Below are 23,079 nucleotides of genomic sequence, written 5' to 3'. Positions count from 1 at the left end.
AGCTTGCTCATGTCTATGGCATTCAAAACTGTATGAAGCAATGCTGCTGTTTTGCTTCATTCATGTATACATATCATTTAACTGAGTTGTGGTGAGGAGGAAGCAGTGCTATTTTCCTTTAGGTTATGTGATTTGTGGAGGTGAGGTGTTGTTTCTGATTTTTGTTGTTGTTTGTGTCTGTATAAGATGTAATTGCTCACTGATAATTAAACTTGTGTTAGTAGAAATCTGTTAAAGATGTATTTAAGTTATTCAAGTACAAAAAAGCTTGCAGAAATATTGTGTTCTGCAAGTTAACTGTAATTTTCAGGAAGCTTTCAAAATGTTTACACATATAAACAGTGGGAAAATTTCCCACCAGTCATTGCTGCTATTGTAACATTGTGTGAACAAAAAGGAAAATGTTAACTGATTTTGTTTTTCTTTTCCAGTCTCTCTAATCTGCAGTGAACCATGCGCTCAATTTCTGCCTCTGGTTGGTGTAATATTCCATCTTCCATTATAATATGCTCTGCAAAACGCAGAATACAAACAACATGATAAGAAACATTTATTCATAATTTTACTCCATTTTTTTCCCCTTCTTTTTCAGGATAGTAAAATACAGGCTACCAACTAATGTGTCTGATTCCTGAGCTGATAATAAGGGATGGTGAAGACGTGGGGGGCAGGGACCTGTCCATTTAGATAGTTTAAATTACAGCTTAATGGGCTAACTCCACACTAACCTAATTTTATATTCTTTAGCCTCAGCTCTGTATTTCTGATCCTACTCCCGCATGGATTCTCTTGCCATTCAATATTCAGAAAGTGCTTCTTTGCTTTATCTTTTAGGGACTAAATAACATTCATAACCTCTCCATAAGAGCTGACCTCCACTGGCTGCTGATTCCTCCTCCCCGCACAACCACCCAACAATGAGAGGCATAAAGAGCGTGAAAAACGATACCCTAGCTCCAGCATGGGAGTGTTTGCTGGGCTGCGTCAGACTGCCAGACAGCTGTGGAAATCCCCTTCACACTGGATCCCTTAAAACTACACTGACCAAAAGTACTAATGGAGAAAGTTTGAAGAATATCACATAAACCTGTCCTGGCATAGGGATATAAGACTTGACCTAAGAGATATCCTTAATGACAGATGTCTAAATCAGTATATTTTAAATATGAGTCTTGGATCTAGCACTGTTTCTAGCCTTTCTCCCTCCACCTCCTTAGAAGTGGTCCAGCTATAGGTATCCCCAATCCCAAATCACCATTGTTATTAACCACTTTTTCAAATGAGCTGAGAAGATTTAGGTGCTTTTCTTACATCAAAATGCAAAAAAATTTAATGTAACTTCATGAAAATATGAGATGTTAGTTTGCACAGTCAATGTCTTTGAGGATGCTCTGTCCGGGATGCACCCACTTTTTAGGCTTTCAGATGAGCTATCCAAAATAGGGGCTTAATCCTTTTAGATGCTTTTTTGGAAGGACATATCAGCTTTTCCAACTTTGAGGATCAGCTTGTTATGGAAAAAGACACTAGAGTTTCCTCACTTATATTTTCTAAGAATGAAATAAGATGGAACCTAATTAAATAAAATAGAACCCAAAGTTATTTTCCTTTCCTTTCTGAAAGATTGAATGGTAAATTCACATTTCTGTCCTATGCTGTTATTTTTCCTCAGACTGCTCCTCTATCCTCTGAGAACTGGTCTCATCCTCTGGTTAATAATTGGCTGGTAACCACTCTCACAAAAATTTGCAAGATATAAAAAAATATAATGCATTCACTTTTTTTTTTGTTCTTAAATACTGAATTACTTTAGTTCAAAAGGAATCTTCCTTATTGCAGTAATTTTTATTTTATGTACATATATTTTAGCTTCCTCTAATGGCCAGGAAATTTCAATTAAAACTTTCTGCTGGAGTTAATAAAAGAGGTATCATAACAAAAATAATCCATGTGGTTTGATGCCCATACATTGACCTGGAGTTTCCCATTAAGCTACTGGCAGGTGAGAGGTGATTGTTTTCTTGCTGGATATTGTACCTCCCCTGAAGGATGGGTTTGACTCCCGCAGGTCAAATTTATTCCCAGTGTAACCTCACTGCAATCAGAGGAATTATATTAGAAGTGCAGTGTTTGCTGCATGAGTTTTATATCGGTTAGGTATAACCTCTTTCCTTCACTTGGGACGATTTCTGAGATTCATTAACATTTCAGAGCAAGTTTTATGCCAAACTTTCATTTTGTCTTAGAGGTTGATTTAATTCAATATTCTCTACAACAAACAAAGCAATAGTTCAATTTGAACGAAACCTTAGGTCATCCTGCAGCGAATCACTTACAGGTGGTTAATAGAAAGCGGTGTAAAACAGAAAAGGAAATACAGCAAAATGGAAATGCCTCTGAATGTTCAAGAGAGGAACAAATTAGTAAAGCAAGTCAGCATGATAAAGATGAAAGCACTGAGAATGATTCATCCAGCTGTTGATCCGGTTTTATACAAACATAGTGCAAATGCCTTGACGGAGTTGTGTTAGTGTAGCTGGTATCTTGAGCCAGTAGTTTCATTGCAATTTAATTATACACCTTAGTCCTCACAAATATGTCTAGCTGAAACTATTTTGCATGAAGCTTGGAAGCAGTATTCAAATAATGTGTTTATTTCCATAAAATGCGCACCTATAAAAATTGAATAAATTTGAGAGTTTTTTGACACAAAGCCAATACAAAAAATCTTTGGGTTTATGATTTTCATAGAGAATCATTAATTTAACAACACTCGGTCTGGGATAATATGCTTTCCCTAAATAATAAGAATTTTTTTTTGTACCAGCAAATAGCAAATAGCTCTTTTTATATTCAGGTAGCTTAAGCCCCATATTAATTAGAAGTTACAAACATAGTAGTAGTGAGAAGGAAAAAATACTGTCCGTTTTTTGTAGGTATCTCCCAAAAAAAGCTCAGCAAACTCCAAAAATTTAGAGTTAGGATTAAACTTCAAAGTCATTAAAAAAGTCTACAGTGTGGAAATATGAGTTTGAATCAATCAGTTACTGCCCCCCCGCCCCCAAAAAGAACCAACTCTACCCTGAAGTCAGAACATGCCAGTTAATAACCAGTTCCTAATAGCTTCCACCATCTGAACTGGAGTAATCTAACTATTTTTCAGCCCAGCTCCCATTACAAAGATGGCTTATATGATCACACTGTGCTTGTGTACCACTAGTTTGTCTTTCCATTTACTTCTGAATCCATTGGCCAGTTTTAAGCCAAGTTAACTGAGGGATGAGCTATCTAAGTTCCCACAAATTTTATGGAAACAGGAACTAAGCCAGAGAAGGGAAAGCTTATAAAAGCCCCTGTAAATACTCTAGCTGCAGGAAGGTTGTAGTATCATTTTGTGCACTATTAGGCACGAGAAAAGTTGCATAGGAGATAGATATTTTCTGATACCCTCTGTCATGAATGGAGCTTCAGCTGGAGCTCACAGGATCCATGGCTGTGCCCAAATCCGCATGAAACCACAGTATGTTACTTCTGGACCACTGTTTCCTGGTGGTGCTACTGCAGGGTCTACAATGTGGATTTGCTTTATGGGAAATGCTGAGTTCATCTGTTTGAATATTTCTGTGCACTGTTACAAAGTACAATTGTTTAGTCTTCTTTGGCTCCAGGAAGGGGAATGCCTGGGCAGGAAGCGTGGTGTCCTTCCTGGGAAGGAGGATGTAGGGTCTGTCCCCCCCTGCAGCGACCACCAGGCAACTGGCCCAGTGCATTTGGTCTGTTTGCTGAGGACAGCGGTTCCTGGCTTTTGCCTTCTGGAGGACAAAGGCTTTGCCATTTCCTTGAAGGAAGCAAGGTGTCAGTGGTCTTGTTTCTGGTTTCCCTGCCTCCTTCCCCAGTGGCTGTGGAGACATTTCTCTGTCCATTTTGCTACTGTGGTCTAGGAAGTGTTTTCTGGCTGAGCTGTCTGCTTTCCCCTTTGTGCAAGAACACTCCACTCTATACAATACATTTTTAAAACACTAGAGAGATTAGAGCGTTGAGTTCTGGACCCAAATGTCTGTTCCACTTTCCAGTGAGTAAGACCCCACTTTCTGCTTCTATAGTCCTCACAGCCCCACCGGGAAATGCCAGTAGCACCACCACGATCACAAACCTGAGCATGGAAGCTGCTGGAGTACGCATACCCAGACCTTCATATTTGGTACGAAGGCCAGGTGACAACGATTTCATGTTTACGTAATTTTTCCTCTGCTATGTGAGACCTAGTAACAAAAAGTAATAGCAACTCTAAACATCCCTGTAAAACACCAACACCATTGTTAAGCACTGCCAAATTTTCACCACCGCTTCATTTTTGCTTCATTTAAATTCATTAAAGGACTGCAGGTTCCTTCAGTACTATCTGCAAGTGTCCAGCACTTCTTAAGGTAGAAGAAAAGTGAAGACATAGTTAACTAAATGCCAACTAAATAAATGCTGGGAATAAACCCCAAGTATTAGTACCTGTCAGAAATAATCCTGGTTGAGTAATCAGTGGGGGTGTTTTTTTTGCTGACATGCAATAGGTGAACAAATGCAGTATGAAAGAGTTGTTATTCTGCTTAAGATAGTTATAAAATTAAATTAAATACCTCTTTGAAATAAGCATATATTCACAAAGGTTATTTTAGCTAAATATCAGTTGGCCATTTCAAATCTTTTGTGTGTTCATTACCTAAGAAATAGCAAGCAAATCGTACCATTTCAAGCCTTTTTAAATCCTTCCTTCAGAGAATGCATGTAAATACAGCTCGGTTCATATTCCAGAGGGTTTCAGTAAGGATTTTTCAAGGTACATGTTAGTTCTCTCCTCTCAGTGATGAGGATTCAAGAGTACAACCACTGATTTAAAAATGTACCAACTACTTACAGCCAATACCAAGATGTTAAAATAACAAGGATTTTATTTTCCTCTTCTCTGTTTCGTGGCACAATTTTATGGGGGGTTCACACAAAATGTTATAAGGAATTTTGCTCTTGGGGAAAAAAAAGGGAACAGAAATAAAAAACATACTTGTAATTGACTAACAGCTTTGTGTGAGCATTAGTGTTTGAATGGAGGCTGAGACCTGAGCTGGTGCTGGTTGTTAAATAAGAAATACATTTTTGATTTGTTTTTCCTCTTAGCTACAGTGATGGAGAGACATAATGCAGTAAGTGCTTTCTGCTGTACCATCCGTGACCTCAATGGAGAGGGAGAAAATGGGCTTTTGCTGTCAGCTTCTTGTCCTGTTACAGATTTGAGTTTTACTGCAACATTACTTCCAGTCTAATTGCATTTGACCCAGCGCTCTTGCTATGCTAGAGTCAGTCAGATTAACTGGAGGCCTATGTAACAGCTAGTATTTATAGACTAAGTATAATTGCTTGCCAAGCCCTAGAAGCATCAGCCTTGTGAACTTCCTCATTTTCATTACAATGCAGGTTTCTTTCCACTTGCCTATGGAGGCATTACAGACAAGGTATTTATGTGCCCTAAGTGGAAGATGCCTGCATTAGGATATGAAGCTAAGGAAGTAAAAAAGCTTGCCCTATTTAGTGTAAGTTTAAATTAAAAATAGCAGCTTATGGTCAGGTGTAAAAACTAGTGCATACGTTTACCAGCAAAATATTGATACATGCAAATTACTGATGTCTGCATGTTTACATCTTAAAATCACAGAGCTGTTTATACATTTGCGCAGCTTAAGGGATGTTCTTTTAATTACCTGCTCCCTTCAATGGGGATAAATGCAGTGCTCAACATGGAAAGTTTTGTGTTTGCCATTACACAGCAAAGTATCTAGATCTCTTTGCTTGCCTTTGCATACTTGCCTAAGTTTTTCTTCAATTTGAGAGGGCATTTGGCATTTCAGAAGGAAAACCTGCAAGTCACTCATCTCCGGTATTCTGTTAACACCTGAAACCACACATAAGCTAGATCTGCAATAGTTTGGGGCAGAGTTTTATTGCTCCAATATCAGGATATTCCATATACAGTAAAGTGAACATCTGACTTTCATATCTCTAAAGTGATGCCTGCAGCAAGTTGCAGTAATGTGCTTTCAGGCTCAGTGCTGCATGGTTCCAAGAACATCTTTAAGGATGATCAGCAACCTCAGCTTAGGGCTTGTATATCCATGAGAGCTGAAAACGAAGAAGATTTTGCAGTAACAAGCTTTGCATTATGCATATCCATTACTCTCCCAACTTGAGGAAAGACAGTGTGTGGGTTACATCACAAGGCTGTGTGTATGCTGACCTCAGTTCTCTCTTTCCAGTCATTTTTAGGTAATAAATCAAAGCCAGCTATCTTCAATATGCAAGCTGTTTCATTTTCACAATGCAACCTTTCCCTTCCCACTCAAACTACAGCACACCAAAAAGCTCTAAACCAGCAGGACATCCACAGCTATGTGTTGATTCACATATGTACTGAAAATCTGAAGGTTCTTTTCTCTTTTCAGTCGAGATAATTTTAAAAAGGAAATGAACTGTAGAATTTTACTATTCAGGATTCTATTTCATAAAATTAAAAAATGAGCCAAAGCAAGATCCACCTACTGGGCATCCTCTCCTCATATAGTCGCATGATTTGCCTGTGATTTATGTTCCCTGGGATTCCACATCTTGCCCCTCAAAATAAATCTTATTTTCTGCATTTTAAGCTTTAGTGTAAGATAATCCTGAACAGTATCCCTCCCTTGCCTGGATGCTCAGATGGAAATTTTTAATTATTAAAGAGCATGAATCCATTATTTCTAGGATTCTGGTAGGTCATGCCTTTCTTTGTCTTTAAGTTTATACATATTTTTCTAGTAACGACTCTATTTTTATCCTGGTGCAACACTGAACATGTCACCAACACACAGCAGTGCACACAGGGCTGTGTGAGTCCTGAACCTCAAAGGGACTGCTAGGTGAAGGCAGCTGTGGTCCCTCTGATTATATGGCAAAGTGGCTTAGGGCTCCTATATTTTTTGTCTGAAATCCTAGACAGAAAATGGCTGCATGAAATGCAAAGCATGTATGCTGTAAGCCTGCTTAAGTTCTGGATGCATCAGACTTTCAGCACATGAGCAGGTGAGTTTTCCAGCTCATGTACATTGAATCCAACAAATCCAGCTCTGCAGCGTATGGATAGCAGAATGGGCAGTCGCAGAGGATTCATTTTCACATGGAGAAGTGTGATATGTGTGGGGCTTGCTGTGTGAGATCCATTTTCCCGCACATCAAGCAGTCAGGTCAGATCTACTGCCAGATTTTCTGCAATCTCTTACAAACCCCTGCAGCAAGCTAGTAGAGAGTGGCTCTTGCCCTGCAGCTGACACAGTAAATGTGCTCCAGGATTTGGCACTCTACTGCTTCTGCAAACTGCATCCTCAGAGGCAAATGCGTTCCCCTTCCCCACAGGTCTGGATGGCCCCATCTCATGGAGGTCATACACTTCTGCTCAGCGGAGATGTGGGAGGCACAGAGGAATCTGGTTTCAGTCAATACCTCCAGTATGGTCTGGCAGCCAGGGGCGTGAAGGACCCCTTGTGCATCCTGAAGTGGGGTATGAAGTAGGAGCCCGATGTGGAGCCCTGGCCATCACTGTTCAGTGGCTTCATTAACCACATGCTTCTCCTGCATGGCAGCATCTATGCAGGACTCTGCAGCTTCCTCAGGTTCCCCAGGGCTCCCGGCTGTGGTGTTTAGCACAGGACTAGTCCTGAGGTTTTGCTTCTGTCTTTATGAACACAATTCTTGCCCCAGTGAAAACAGTGCAATGCCAAATGAATGTCAAGGTTTTGCTCTTCACCTCCTAAAACATCTATGAATGTTACAAAACTTGTAGCACTACATTTTTAATGTGCATCACATCTGTACATCTCTGGAATGATCCATCTATATGAACAACAGCTGAAACACCTCATTCTGTACGGCTGCCAAAACCCTTTATGTACATCACATTAGTCAACACAGAAGGAATTGGTTATTTTTATAAGGAAAATGCCACCAAATCCTTTTTCAAATATTTAAAATATTTTTGGCAAATCACATTTTTATAATCCTTATACAGCTGTTACATACTGAAACAAAACATAATACTGCACATAATGAACATCCCAGAACTTCCCTTCTGATTTATTAGCTCCTTCGCACAGATAGATGAGACTTAGCACCAAAAAAGCAAATAGTTGTGATATAAATCCACATTTCTGTATGCAGTCAGCTTGTTATGTGCCACATTGGCAGCATCAACATCTCTAATGTATGTGCAGCTAAGGTAGTGTGGGACCATACTACAAGGCATAGCATGAGGGCAACCAAAAGGTCAGGTGAAAGGAGAAGTGGGAAAATACGTGGTCTTTTATGGAACTACTGGGGGCTGGTTTCTGTCCTGTTGCTGATGGACCAGTGGTGAGGGACTGGGGACGCTGCAGGTATCTGATCATCCCTGTACTTCTGCTGTAAAAACACTTGCAAGATGTGATCTGTGGGGTTGGTGTGACTGGGTGTAGGAATGGTCAAACCTGTTTAGAGAAGACTGTGCTTTGTTCATTTTGCTGAAGTGAAACATGTGCTGCTAGCAAGACTTGAAAGGCTGACACTTCTTTCTGCCCTAACAGCCCAGACGCCAGTGATGGCGCATCCTATCTTCCTTTAATTTCATTTTTTTCTCTTTTCTTCTGTGTCTTGTTATTATCCAATGGATCAAATCTCATTATGTGATACAGTTCCAGAATACCCATGAATACAGCAAGTAGATTTACTCTAGACTCACACTGATAGGACCGGTAGCAGGATCTGGCACATTTTCTTTGTGAACACCCTGAACATTTCCTTTCTCTGCCCTCCCAGCTGGATCGCTTCAGAGCCTGGCAAAAGAGAGGCACTGTTTTTAATGTCTCATTCAAACAGCAATGTGGTAAAAGTGGCAAATAATAGTTGCTTTCAATACAGGAAAAAACACACAGTGCCACTGTTCCTACTTTATGAACTATATTAAAAAATCTCTTCGTGTTTATTGTAATAATTATTGGTGCTACTCCAGCCTATAGACTTTTCATTTAAAAATTTACTGTTAATCAATGCTGTATTTAGAGCAATCTTTTTTGTGTGCATATGTGTGTGAATTTTAATATGCTAAAGGACCTACTCAGTAGGGTATAAAAGATGATTTGGAAAATAAGTTTTTAAAGTAATTCAATAAAATAGCATATATAAATAATAAGCTGAAATTATTTCAGATTAACATTTTTAGATAGAACAAAAGCATATATTTTCTTCTGAAATTGTGGACATTTTTCTTTTAAATGGCAAAAGGTGTATATTAATACTAAGGCTACTATGCCCACCAAATTCCAGTCCCTGCTCTGAGACAGAAAGACATTGCGTACTACAAAGGTATTAGAAAATAACTTTTTAATAAGGCAAATGACATACCTTATTTTCAGCTTTGTTCCAAGAATGGGATTTGGGCTGATTTTGAAAAAAACACTTAAAAATATAATCAGCCAGAGGAAAGCATTTTGTGTGAGAACATGGAAATTTGGCAGAGAAACAAGCAAATAGAAGCACACTGTTATACTGAAGTGTTGGACAACATTAATAATGGGACATTTCAAATATTGTATAAACAAAAGTAATGATGCAATTAGTTAAATGCTTTTCAAATTAAAGAAAAATAAAATTATCAACCCCCCACTGAGACAGGAGGTGTAATGTGTAGGGAGGTATGGTCCTTCAGATTCGACCTCCAAGCACTGGAATGCTCTGTGATGCCCAAGTTGTTGGAAGAGAAAGCAAACTCAGAGACAAACAGCGAACAGGGTTAGAAGGGAGCCTAAAGTCTTATTGAGCAGAGGAGTATACAGCTAAACTAAACAGTCATTACTTTCCTGCTAAAGAGGGAAAACAGACACAAATAACTGCTGGCTGAAGCCTCTAGTAATCACAGCTTGAGATATTCAGTGCAGTTGCCTTCACAGAAGACCTGTGTGGAGAAACACTCATTTTCTACCCTGGGATAAAACTGCTTCTAGGAGTCAGATGAGGAGGTTTTGCATTAATCCTTTCTTTTGCAAATTATTAAAGCACTGTGCAGAACATGTGTTTGCATTGCTGGCAACCTTGTCGCATGCTGGGCCAAGCACATAGGGTCTGTGGAAACCTGCTGAGAAAATCCTGAAGAAAGCCTGGTGCCCTAATGACGGCAGAACTTGTGCCAGGAAGAGCTGCTGCAGGGAACAGATGAGGTGCGTACCCTCCTCACATCCCCGCTTTACTAGTTGGCACCCTTTTATATTTGCAGATGTTGAGATGAAGAAGCAGACCCAGACCCATGCAGGACCTCCAGGAAGAAAAATTTGTTCAGGGATCTCTTCCCAGACCTGCTTTTATCCTTAAGCAGTGACTTATGAGGCAAACAAACCCAGGAGCTCCCAGGCCAGCCCAAGAGGATGTAAATTATGGTTGCTATAAATACAGCGCAGCTCTGGATTGGTTAGTGTTTTTGTTCTTTTCACCTTTATCTCAGAGAACAAAAGGCTGAGGAAGTGCATACCCTGTCCCTGACCTGCGCTGTCCCGGACATCTGACCAGAGGAAGAGTCTCCATGTGGAGCAGAGAGAGGTCTGAGGGGAGAGGTGGGGGGAGAAGGGTTACAGAGCCAGAAGTGGCCTTTGTCCACACAGGAGCAGAAAGATCAACTAGCTGTGAAAATGTTTTTTTAGCAAACTGTGCTTTCTTTTTCACAAAGGTGGTGTTTTCTCACAGAGATCAGGACATCAGAAATCCCCACTTCACTATCTGCTGTTTGATGCCAAGCATTCAACCAAGAGCTTATCCTTTTTGGTGAAAGACATTCCTAAGGAAAAATGCATGGGTATTTTTTCTTATAACGGTGTCTGAGCCCTTTGACAAAAAGGTACAGCTTCCTACCAGAGGCCTCTTCTAGCTTTTTTTCTCCAGGCTGAAATTATTATTCTGCTACAGAAAGTAAAGGTTTTGCCTCCTTTCCCATAAAAATTCCACCCACTTTAATAGGAAAAGAGAAACATTTATTCTTCCTGTTTCTGGTCCTCATCCAGACCTTCACAATCTTGTAATGTGGTTATCCTGGAAAACAGGGAAATATATGTATTTTCCCTGTATTGAAGATGGAGAATTAAGGCAGAAGTGGACTAAACATCACATGCTGAGTGGAGCCCAGCCCAGTGACCCCGTGGTTCAGGAACCTGAGTGAGGAGCTGTGCTCAAGCTGGTGCAGAGCAGTGAGGGAGAGATGCTCTGACAGTGAAACACCCACGCTGTGCGTGTCTGCATATATCCAGAGGTGACATGTAGCTACCAAATGCTTTTAATACCAGGCATAGCATAGCCCCGAGTGCCTGTAGGTCAAACACAGGCTGCGGGATGTGCTTGGTCAGCCCTGGAAGATGAACGAGGGAGAGCTGTGCAGGGAACAAGCCCATTCTCTCTCTGCTTTCTGACAGACCCTGGCTCACTTCTCTCTTCCCAGGCAAGCAGGGCTGGGCTGTGCACACTCAAATATACCTCCTCTCCTCTTTCCCACATGACCGCGTTGCTCTCCCCTGCTTACCTGTCCCACGGCTCCTCCTGGAAAGTGAGCAGAAGGGTAGGGTTGGCAGTGGCAGCTCCTGCCGCAGGGATGTTTGAGGAGGGCTGCTCTGTTCGTGGTGGGGAAACGTGGAGAAAGAGGTGGCTGCCAAGGCAGGGGAAGGGGGATGCAGAAACAGATGGCTATGTGCACAGGGAGCATTGCCTGTGTGGGGAACAGCATGTGGGAGGTTGCACAACTAGGAGCTGCTCCCCCCCAAACAGTCCAGGCTGGATTACTCCTGTGGGCACTTACACAATAATAATAATCTCCTTCCCTGTACGATTATGCCAGCACGGGGTGGCCACACAACCACTGACCTCCTGACGTGCTGTATCTCTTCTTTCCATCCTTTGGTTTTGATTTGGGATTTTTCTGGATACAGCACTCCTTTCTGATTATTCTGGAAACACTTGGGGGATTTGTAACAGTAATAATGTATGGTAGGTTTGGCTGGGAAAATTCTGTTTAACAAAAAATGTTGAGGTTTTGAAACTTATTTTTGTTCTGTGTTGGAACAAAATCAAAGTCTTCCAAAAACTGTTTTGGAAACTGAGCAGAGCAATCTGTTAGGGACCCACTGGGAGGTAGGAGGTCCTCATTTGGAGCTGAGCACAACAGGATTATGGGTCTGGGTCTCTCCTCCCCTAAAAGTGGGCCCTAGGCAGGGACTATTTGGAGGTGCTGCTCCTTTGTTCTGGTTCAGACTAGAAATTCCATTCTGGACCTCATTACGAAAAACCAATATATTTTCATTAGAAAAATTTCATTGCAGTATATTTGTATTTTCTTTTGAAAAACTCCAGGTCAACCTGAAATTGAGGCCATGCCACAGAAATTAAGTATGCAGGTTCTCAGCATTTATTTCATTTTTCTTCTAAGTATGTACTAGGCCACATTGCTTAACTTGGTGTTTATTTTTTTACTTTTAAAAAGTGGCATTCACAAAATAACAATATAAATCAAAAACACAGCAACTGAACTTCTGTGGGAAATGGTCTGTCTCGCCTCTCAGCCACTGCTTGCCAGCTTCACTTCAGAAAATCATCTGACCCTGGAGCTGCCTTCAGAAGTGCATTGAAGGGATTCCAAGGCATGTACAAGGTTAGTAAAAACATTTCAGGAGCAACAACATGGGTCTCCACCTCAGGACGCAGTTGGGCCGGAGGGTTGAGCCAACAGCAATCTTGTGAAATTCAAGGAGGATCAATACAAAATCCTGGACCTCTGAGCGGATAACCCTGCAAGGGTACGGGCTGGGGGCAGCCAGGATGGGGAGCAGCTCTGTGGGAGGCGCTGGTGCCCTGGGGTGCCACGAACCGTGTGAGAGCCAGCAGCAACCAGACAGCAGGAGCACAGCCCATCCATCTAGGCATGAGATTATCCTCCTCTGCTCTGCAATCATGAAACCTGAGGATATAGTGCCTGGTTTTGGGCGTCCCTTGATACAAAATGTGGACAAACTGGTGTGAGTTCAGTGAGGGGCTCCCAGGCCGGCTGGGGCTGGAGCAGTTGCCCTGCAAGGAGAGGCTGAGGGATAGAGCTGGCTTGCAGAGATGGCTCTAGGGGGTCTGACTGCAGCCCCCAGTACCTGCTGGGAGGTGGTTGAGAAGAGGGAGCTGGGGTCCTCATAGCAATGAAACCAGAGCTCTGATTTTGCTGCCATGTAGCCCATTCTACAATGATTTTATTACAATTTCCAATAAAACTGTGCACTGGTGGTTGTGTGATTTGTCAGAGCTTCATTTTGACAGTCCTAGAAAGAAAGGGCCACTTTATGTGGGTGGAAGGACAGGACATTTCACCTCCCCCTTGTGAAGGGAAGAACACTGCTTGGGGAGCAGCAGGAGACACAGTTCCTAACCTGGATGCCTGGATTTTGCAGCTGCTGCACAGTGGAGAACATGTATCTCTATTGCACTTTTTTAAAAGGATGGGGAAAGCTTTGCTGCCACATACACTCCACTGGAGGCCCAGGGGAAATACCTGCAGCCAACATTTTCTTTAAAATGGCAGTGAAATGTCACACACCCACATCTCCCCACCTACAATTACTTCAGCCTGACTCCTAAAAACATGGTGTAGCCCTAGAAATGGAATAGATCTATAAGGTCATGTCATCCACCTCTCTTCTAATTCAGAATTGTGTCCTATAATGGGTAATTTCAAGTGCTTTGGTCAGTCAAGTCTGAACAGATTCCTGTTTTCCAATTTCTTGAAATACTGTTCCCCAACAGATGTCACTGTTTAGTAAATGTCACATGGAGAAAACCACTTTAAGAGATATCACTGTTAAGAGAGACATTTTATGTTGCACTGTTCTGTATCTCAAACTGGTAAGGAGAAATAAAGGGTACATACTCCTTTCAGAGTGAGGAAAGATTTTCTTCCATTGGCTTTGTTTTGTTTTGTTTTTACTTGCTGTAAATATAACAGATATTTATAACATGATCCTAGTCTTCATGTAATAAAATCAATTTGAACTCAATTTCTCAATCTTTGATCGGATCCATCTCTGCAAATGAATCCACTGTAAATGAATTTACAGCATAAGCCCTTTTTCCCATTTGGTGGAAAGTGGTCTTATTTCACTATTAATTATGTATGACAGCCTAATACAGGCCTGATACATACGTGCAGGTGGGAGACCACTTTGCCCATTAGGGGGCATTAATGACGTTTATTCCTCATTTCACAGAAGGCCTTTGTCTTAATATCACCTCTAATCCTATTTTCCGTGTCCAACAGGAAATATATTAATATTCGCTTCTTAAAGAAACGTTGCAGCTTCTTCTTGATGTTGCCCCAGGCTTATCTTCAGCTGTGTGTGGATGGGGCTGAGAACATGCTCAGCATTTGGAAGAGAGGAACTGGGGAGTTACAGGGAGAAATGTTTCTGTCTGAGGGGAAACCAGGCTGCAAGACTCTGCTGCAAATTTCAGCCCTCCAAAGTTGTGGGGCTTGCTGAACCGGGGTTTTGTTTCAGCCCCAGAAAATGACAGGAATCCTTTGTGCAAATTGGGTGCAGATGTGGTGCTGGGTATCACACATCATCCACATTCTTAGCTGTTCGCATGTCAGATTTCGTTTGCAGACCATATCCAATTTTCAAATTGCACTCTGTTTCTTCTTTGGTTGCAGAAGCTGCGGCAACTGTGGCCAAATCCCTCTTGCTCCCTGGCTGGTGGGAGGGGACCCTGTTTGGGAAAGAAGGTGTTTGCTTGCCTTGATGTGTCCTGGCAGGAGGGAGGGAGGATAAAGTTTGGAAGCAGGGGCTGGGGCAGAGCGCACCCAGGCGTGCAGGCGCAAGCCATTCCTTCATGATGGTTGTCCTTTCCAGCGTTGTGGGGGATCCCCACATGTGAACCATGGGATTGGGCAGAGGGCCAGCAGGACCATGGCCACGTGCCCTTGCCAGCCGTGCCGCAACCTAAACTCCACACTGTGACACATCCATCGTGCTCTTCAGCGCATTGCATGGCTGCCTGTGCTGCATCGTAAAGCTAGAAGATGAGGCAAAACCAAGTTTCCTTAAGGCTAGCTGCTTCATAGCTGTATTCTGGGTATGCTTTCGTACACACACAGTGTGCAGAGTATGGGGGAAGGTGCTGCTATCTACCAGCAAAGCATTCCACTTATCCCATGGAGGCCTGGGCTGTTCCGGTTTATCTTATATAGAGTACATTTTTGTTGTCTGCAATGGATAGAAAGGAACCCTGAGGGAATTAATAAAGCTCATGCTGAGAAGTTTTAACTTAGACATGCATAAGGAATAAATTAATTTTTAATACATTTTTTAAGAAGCACTTTTTTGGCTTGAAACCCTCATGCCTGGTATGTTTATAAAGGCACCCGTAGCATGCTCCAGTTAAGAGTCTGTCAGTGTTTCCACTGTAAACCCTCTTTTCAGAAGTTTATATTATAATTCCAATGTAAAATTCAATCCAGGCAAGAAAAAACTGGCATAAGTCTTGGCCTGGGAGTGATGTTTAATGATTTTTTTAATCTAGTTTTTCTCTTATCAACATTTGATTAATGTTAATTAATAAGAATGCTTTCATCTTTAATCATTGTTAAACTTGAAATAGTAACCTGACGAGGTACTTGGGGTACAAATGAACTTCTGGGTGTTTTTCATGCTTGCGGAGCTTAAAGACATTTCCAAAGCTCTAGCTGGAATTTTGCAAACAATGAACTAATTTTCTGCAATGCCCTACTCTAGGATTTAGGATAAAATATTATCCCAAGCAGGAATTGTAACAACCAAGTCCCACTGAAGCTCTCTAACTATCTCCCTAGGAGTGCTATTGGGTATTTTGCAGTTTGGACTCCTGGCCCTGCTGTGCAGCTGTTGCAGCCTCACTGGTAGACGCTATACAGTGAAAGCTCACTGGGTAAAGTTCAGCTCACCAACAGAAAGTGTGCTTAATTGGCATCACTGAGAGGCAGAGACCATCGCATACACCAACCCTCCCCTCGTACATTTTTTCCCTCTCTTAAACATGCATGATCACAAGACCTCCACAGAAAGTGAAGGGCTCAAAATTACATTCACCTATTCTTTTAAAAAATAAATATTAGTTTTAAATAAAAAGCTTTATAGTTCAATATCTGCTCATGAAAGCAGAAAAATCCAGTGTTAGCCTAATGATGCAGTTTCACCCTTATCAGTTTCTTTGTGCCTATAGGCTTTATAAAAGTCTCTCAGCACTGGGTAACGTTATGTACCATATGCGTTGCCTGCAGTACCTCAGCACAACAGGGCAGATTAAGGACAGAGTTTCCGCCTACCCTTTGAAGATTTATATCAGACCTTTTAACCTCCCGTGAAAACAGTTTGGTGATTTAATTCTTTTTATGATACTCAACAACAGCTTTTATACTTCCACAAACACTGTGTAGCTCTTATGCCGTAAACAGTCATAAATTCAGCCAGACTTCTCCATATTGGAGCAATGCATGACAGAAAGCAACAGGGTTCAAGGCTTTGTGAACTTTCTCTCCTGCCAATTGGGGTTCACAAAACTTGTTGAGTTTGTAAACTTTTCCCTCCCCTCTAATCCTTTTTTCTCCCCAATTTAAACAAACAAGTATGCTTGGGGGGTTTTTTTGTGTTTTGTGTTATGATTGGGAGAACATGATTGAAATGCAAGACTGACACATATGGAGGCCATATACAGTGCAATACATTCGTGGTCCACTAGTCCTTCATCTCCCTCAGTGGGCTGAACACTGCGCATGTTAGGAGTTTCAGGACAGCCTCCCTAGAAGTCATGTCTCTGTTATGATATTGAGCTTTCCATCTTTTATTCACCCAAGGGAGTCTACCTAGCTGTGTTTTGGGCCTCCTATTGTCATGTCCACATGCCTTAGAACTATGAGGGGATCCATTACACACTACATTACTGAGAAGTACTTTTATGGTCATGGAGCTGAATGAGAGAGAGATTAAATGACTTGGTGAGAGTCACACAGGAAATTTGTGACAGAGCCAAGAATTTCCTGAAAGCCAACCTACTGTTTTTAATTATTGTTTTTCTAGTTCTTCTTTGGTATTATTCAAAGTTGAGGTGAAGCCTGTATTGAGTATTCATCTCTGTATATATACTCATTAAGAGAAGCTCTGCAGACCTTTCTCTAAAGAGCATCTCTAAGTAGGGAAAGGAGACAAAGGGCAGGAGAAAGGACTCATTAGCTGCACCCCATGCACGTGTCAGAAACTAAAACACAGAGCCAGTAATGCAGTTTGCTCCAGGCCACACAGGAAGTTTGCAGCAGAGACAAGGAATTTAATCTACATCCCCTGAATCCCAGTCCAGTGCTTTCAGCATCTTCCCTAACCAGTTCATATTTCATATGATGTGCAGTCTATACTGTATGGCCTTGGAAATATATATTTTTTTCACTCTCTCTTCCTCTCTGAAATAACGTAATCCAGGAACATTTGCACTGAACTTTTGAACCTTTGATGTTGAAGTACATTTGAAATTAAGCAAACTGTGTTTCCATGTTGTTAATTGGAATCACTGCCTGGATCTTTTAGCAGCCTCCACATGGTTAACTTCAAAATCCCATGTCAGCCCAGAAAAAAAAAAATCAGGTCCCATTAAATGTGCTAAACATCTTAACTGTACAAAATGGGGAGTGAGGTAGACCTTTTGAAAACTGAATCAGGAGAACGACAGGCGTCTGTGTATATACTTCCTCCTGCCTGGGCTGAAGGTCATTATTTTGAACTAATAGCTGACCCCTTTGGCCTCTGGAAGGCCATTATGCTTAATGGTCTGAGCTAATTTGCTGTGCTACAGGGTTGGCTGATCTTTATTTTAATCTCCTGCACCTTCTCCTGCTCTTGTGGGGAAAGCAACTGCTCTGATATAATCCAGTTGGCACCAAATTGCCTAGGGGAGGGAACAGGCGAGCTGCTATGAGACAGGACTATACAGTAATTTACTGAGGCTTGACTCTCCTGGCCAAAAAAAAAAGGAAGGAAAGGAGAGTCATATGCATATGCATGCACACTCATACATGTGCACAATGTAAGAGAGTGGGAGAGCAGGAAAGTGAAGCTGAGTAGAGGGAAAGGAAGTGCAAGAGAGGGAAAGAGGGAAAGTGTGAAAGAAAGACACACTTTCACAAGCAAATCTGCATTTCTAACCCCATTTTCCTTCCTTTGAGCCACTTTGAAAGAATAATGGCCAAATGATTTGCTGCCAGGAAGCAGAAATAACTTTGCTAGTATTCTTTCTCACAAAATCAAGTACCTATTTGAAAAGCAAAATTCCTTTGCCAGCCACACATGCCCATGTCTATTCTAGCATTACTGAAGAAACTGTCATGAGTGACTGGTTTAAAAATCAGCTAAAATAGAAAGCAAACACACAAAGAGCATCAGCTGCTAGAGACATATTCTCAGAGGCAAGGCAAGGTCTCATGGGGTGCTGCTCTCACAACCTTTGTCCAGACACAGGGATTTTTGTCTCCTAGAAACCTTTCTTCAGGTCCTCAGCCCACGAAAGAGGTAAGAAAGTCTGAAGCCAAGGAGGAGCAGTGTTGCTTAGGTGGGGTAAGGGGCTCCGCTGCCAGTGGGGCTGGGGCTGCATGAGTGCTGGGCAAAGAGGGAGACAGGCTCTTATCCCCTCTCTACCCTCAGCATTTTTCCGCTGCTCCAAACAGCATTTTGTCACAGAGCCTTTGCTGTCTGTCTTAGCTGACATCATTTTGCTTTTGCTCCTTCCTTTGCTGATCCCTGTCTGCTGCACATGTCCTGTGCCCTGAGCAAGGCGGGGACACAATGAAAAAGGGTCAAGTCAGCAGCAAACCAAAAAGTTTACAGTATGCAAGAGCTCACACGTTGAGGAGCAAAAAAAGCTGCTTTACATATGTGTGGTTTTGTATCTGCAGTCACACATGCATGAAATACCCCAGAAATATGCACAGCATGACCAACTATTGCAAATTACAGGTCCTCATTCCTCCCTTTTCCCACTAATTTTCCATGGTCTGCTGCTCTTGCTGATATCTTTTCTAATGTGTTGTGGCTGGCTGTTCGGGGAGGCTTGGACACTCTGCTTCATGTCTGTGCTGTGCAGAAAACTGCAGAAGAAACAGGGCCTTGGCACTGTGTTTCGGTGGTTTTCCCCCACCTGTGCCCACTGCGGCTGACAGTGAGCGCAGTGCCTCTCTCTGGGGCTTCAGTCCTTTCTGTGCTGGACCCTTCTGAACATGGGCGGTGAAAGTCCTGGACATCCCTGACCTCATCGTTGAGGCTGGGTCCTACCAGACAGTCCAGCCCTGCCAGCAAAGTCAATGGAAATGCAGTACTTATCTACATGGCTCAGCCCTGAGTTTGGGGCTGTCCCTGCTAACAGCATCTGGGCTGTCATGACTAAATTACCTACAACAGCAGCCTTGGCATTCAGGGGCAGGATGGAGAGCTGTCAGCTGATATACTCAGGTCTCTGAATTCTTAAATATATCAGAATTATGCTCTTGTACTTAATTAAAAAAAAAAAAAGGCCATGCAGATGAACTTCTATTACATTTCTGCCCCCAATCCAACCCCTGCAGCCCCTCGGATTTGCCATGATGGATGTCCAAAATCACAGCTGCACAGGGGAAGGACTGCTGGTCCAGTGGTCCTAGGGCACCATGTGCCTCCACCAAGTTTTGGAAGGAGCATCCCCATGGGGCAGCCCGAGCTGGTGACCCAGGCTCAGCCGTGCGGACCCCAGTCCCCAGGCAGCTTCCCTGTGTGTGGGAAATCCTTCACTGCCCTTGAAGGACAGCTTCCCACTGGCTTTGGGCTACCAGAAGTGCCCAGATCCCAGGATTTTTATTGTTTGGCAGAGTGTGTGCACCTCAGGGGTGTTAAACACACCTCTAATCTTTCCATCTACATCAGCCTGAAAACTTGCCATATTGCCCTCTACATTTTAACCATTCAAATGGAAAACTAATTTTAAAGGCAATTTCTTGCGGCAAATTGGTCAAAAGAAAACAATTAAAAATTGGGAGCTAAAAATTATCTGTTTGAAACAGCACACATCTCACATGGTTTTGCCATGTGTACAGCAGGGTTATCATGGTTTTCTCTCCATTATTTTTTAATCCCGTTGTAAGACCCTCGAGTTTCTAACACTTTGGGTTATAACGTTGCCACACAAGCTTGCCCATGGCACAGTGCATACCCTAGTAAAATAAAAGGCCTCCTGCAGGTGGTGCTACAGTGCTGCAAGTATTTTTAATTAGACTAGGGACAAAAAATGCCTCCATTATAATTTTGCCTCACATTACAACAAATGAAAACCTCTATGTGGGAGTAGCTCATTACAGGCAGCAAAGTTCAAACTAGCTTCAAATGAAGATGTAAAGGTAAAGCATCTTGGAGACTTGGACCTAACTCTCTCAGTAACACAACTCCACTTTCTCAAAACAGCTAGCAGTTAGTTATATATTAAGAAAACCATTTCTTCTCTCCCTGCAAATTCTGAAGAAAATTGTGGCCTTACTCTCCATTGTCCAATGAATTGTGCAGTCAAATATTATGGTGCAAAATGAGGACACAGTATCTGTAAGATGTCATGTATTAGGTTAGTATTTTAGAGCCCACAGCAGCAGCACTAATATCCAAGCAATAGACAAGGGGGGGGGGGGGGGGGAATTTTTTTTTTTTTTAAATAATAATCTGTCTGCTAATGAAAAAACTTTCATAGTTTATGGATCTCTGATTTTCCACAGACAGGACAAAATAGTTTGGCTTAGCCAGCCTAGCCCAATGGGTCACCTCTGCATAGGCACAGCTAGGTCTTGTTTGTCTTTGCCTTTAAATAGCATCAGATAGCCCAAAAAAATTAGGGCATTATGTAGGAAACAGAGTTAACCTGTGGAGCAAAATACTGCCATTTAAAACCTTCATGACTTAAATAGTCTTTAAAAGGAGATTGTTATTCTGCAGCTTTTCTTGTCTTTAAGTGGGTTTTTTTTTCTTCCTTCTTACCTGCTGACATTTTTTTTCTCCTTGATTTCTCTTTTTTATATTTATTGATTTACTTGTTATTGTGAAAGGAATAAGGAAATAAAAGGAAAAAATGAAAAGCCAAAACCTTTGGAACAAAAAGCAAAACAATGGCCTTTTCTGATTAAACATGAGAAAATTTGTTTTCAAGTATCCTTGAAGCTTCAGCTTTCTTTTTCATTTTTATCCCAAATGTGCTCATAAGACATTGTTTTCTTTTTTCCATGAAAACATGTTTTTAAGTGGGTCTGTTTGCTAGTCACAAACTGTTGTAATCCGGGTTGCCTTGTAGTTAAGATAACCTGGCATGGCATCCTGTGAACTTCCCCCACTTGCGCTTGCTCAGGGAAAGAAACAATTAAGCCATCAACACAAATGCATCTAGGGCTGTCAGATCAGAAAATAAATGAAGGCTGAATGATGATGTAGTACCAACATTTCCATAAGAAACAGCTTCAATTAAATTAAAAATGCAATAACAATAATTAAAATGTATGAAATATGGCTCTCAGCTAAGCTTGAATCTTATGCTTTGATTTGATTTCATATTTTTTCCCTTCCTTATGTACAGCACCTGAAATTTCCCAGGGAATTTACAGGGAGAGGTACAGATTTGGAAACAGTAATATCCTGCTCTTCAGTGCTATTTCAAGGAAAGTCAATGCATGTACAATATTCATTTATTCTTCATTCTCTCATTCTCAGAGAGGTACAATGTGTCTGGGTTAGCATGGTGACTAGCTGGTCAACAACAAATTGTTTTTTATAATTAGAGAAGAGGTTGCCTTTTGTAAATGGAAAGCCTATTAGTACCCATCAGTTGAATTGGTAAGATATTGTGTTATACAGATCCATTGCCTCACAATGTGCTATTCAAACAGATCAAACAGATATTCCTTATTTAATGTAATATTACAACTGGCACAACAAATTTTTATTTTATTTTTTTCATCAGGTGAAAGCCTGTGGGTAGATATGGTTTTAAAACACAGAAAACAATCCCTATCACAAAACAACCATGTTTTCTTGAAAAATCAGATGCACAAAGGGAACCTAGAGGCATTTTCTGAGGTTTCTTTGAAAAGGTCCAGTCTTCATCTGAAGTCCATAATGAAAATAAATGAGAATAGAAAGATTCTGTGTCTGCATATGCACACCTTTCCCCCTGTTGGGAAGAAAACTTTGCCTTAGAGGGTTAACTGTTCACATTTTTGGAGACACTAACCTTGGGGGCTATTCATATGGATGTAATTTATAGCCTTATTGAAACACATCAGTGTGTCCTTGGGGTACAGGAATGACACTGGGCCCAGACTTAGCACTCTGGGGGTTTCTGCAGATAGCAGCAGATCTCCCTGGAGGATCCTTCCTCTACAACTGATATGTTTTATGACTCTCTGCCTTTCTTCGGATGAGGCCCAGAGCTCTGCATGGGTCAAACCACAGAGGCAAGATTAGAGGGGGACACCTGGTTTGCAGAACCCAAGGGTTTATGTGGTACCTTGGGCTTAGCTGCTCAGTGCTGCAAAGATTGATTATGGGCACAGGAAGCAGCAGAGATTGAGGCACTCAGGGGACTCCACTGACAGGTACATAGAGAGTCGGGGCCCACTGATAGAGGGAGTTTGGATGAAGCCAGTGTTGGGTTCAGACACCTCATGTGGCATTGAGGCCACCATTAGAGGACATTGTCTTTTTGTGGATTTATTTTTCTCTCCATAGTTATGTTTGTCACTGCCATGTACACGTCATCACAGAGATGATGTGAAGGCCAACCAGATACTGTTTGCAAAGTACTTACTGAGTTATTATTATTATCACTGCTTTGTAGGAACATAATTCTCTTCTAAAATAAAATCTCTGCTTTTGGATTTCTTAATATAGTAGAATTATGGAGTAAAATTTCAGTGACTGGGAAATAAACTGTTGTATCTTT

Source organism: Pelecanus crispus, chromosome 3, assembly GCF_030463565.1.
Source record: "Pelecanus crispus isolate bPelCri1 chromosome 3, bPelCri1.pri, whole genome shotgun sequence".
Classification (NCBI taxonomy): Eukaryota; Metazoa; Chordata; class Aves; order Pelecaniformes; family Pelecanidae; genus Pelecanus; species Pelecanus crispus.
Note: the sequence above shows the minus strand (reverse complement) of the source record.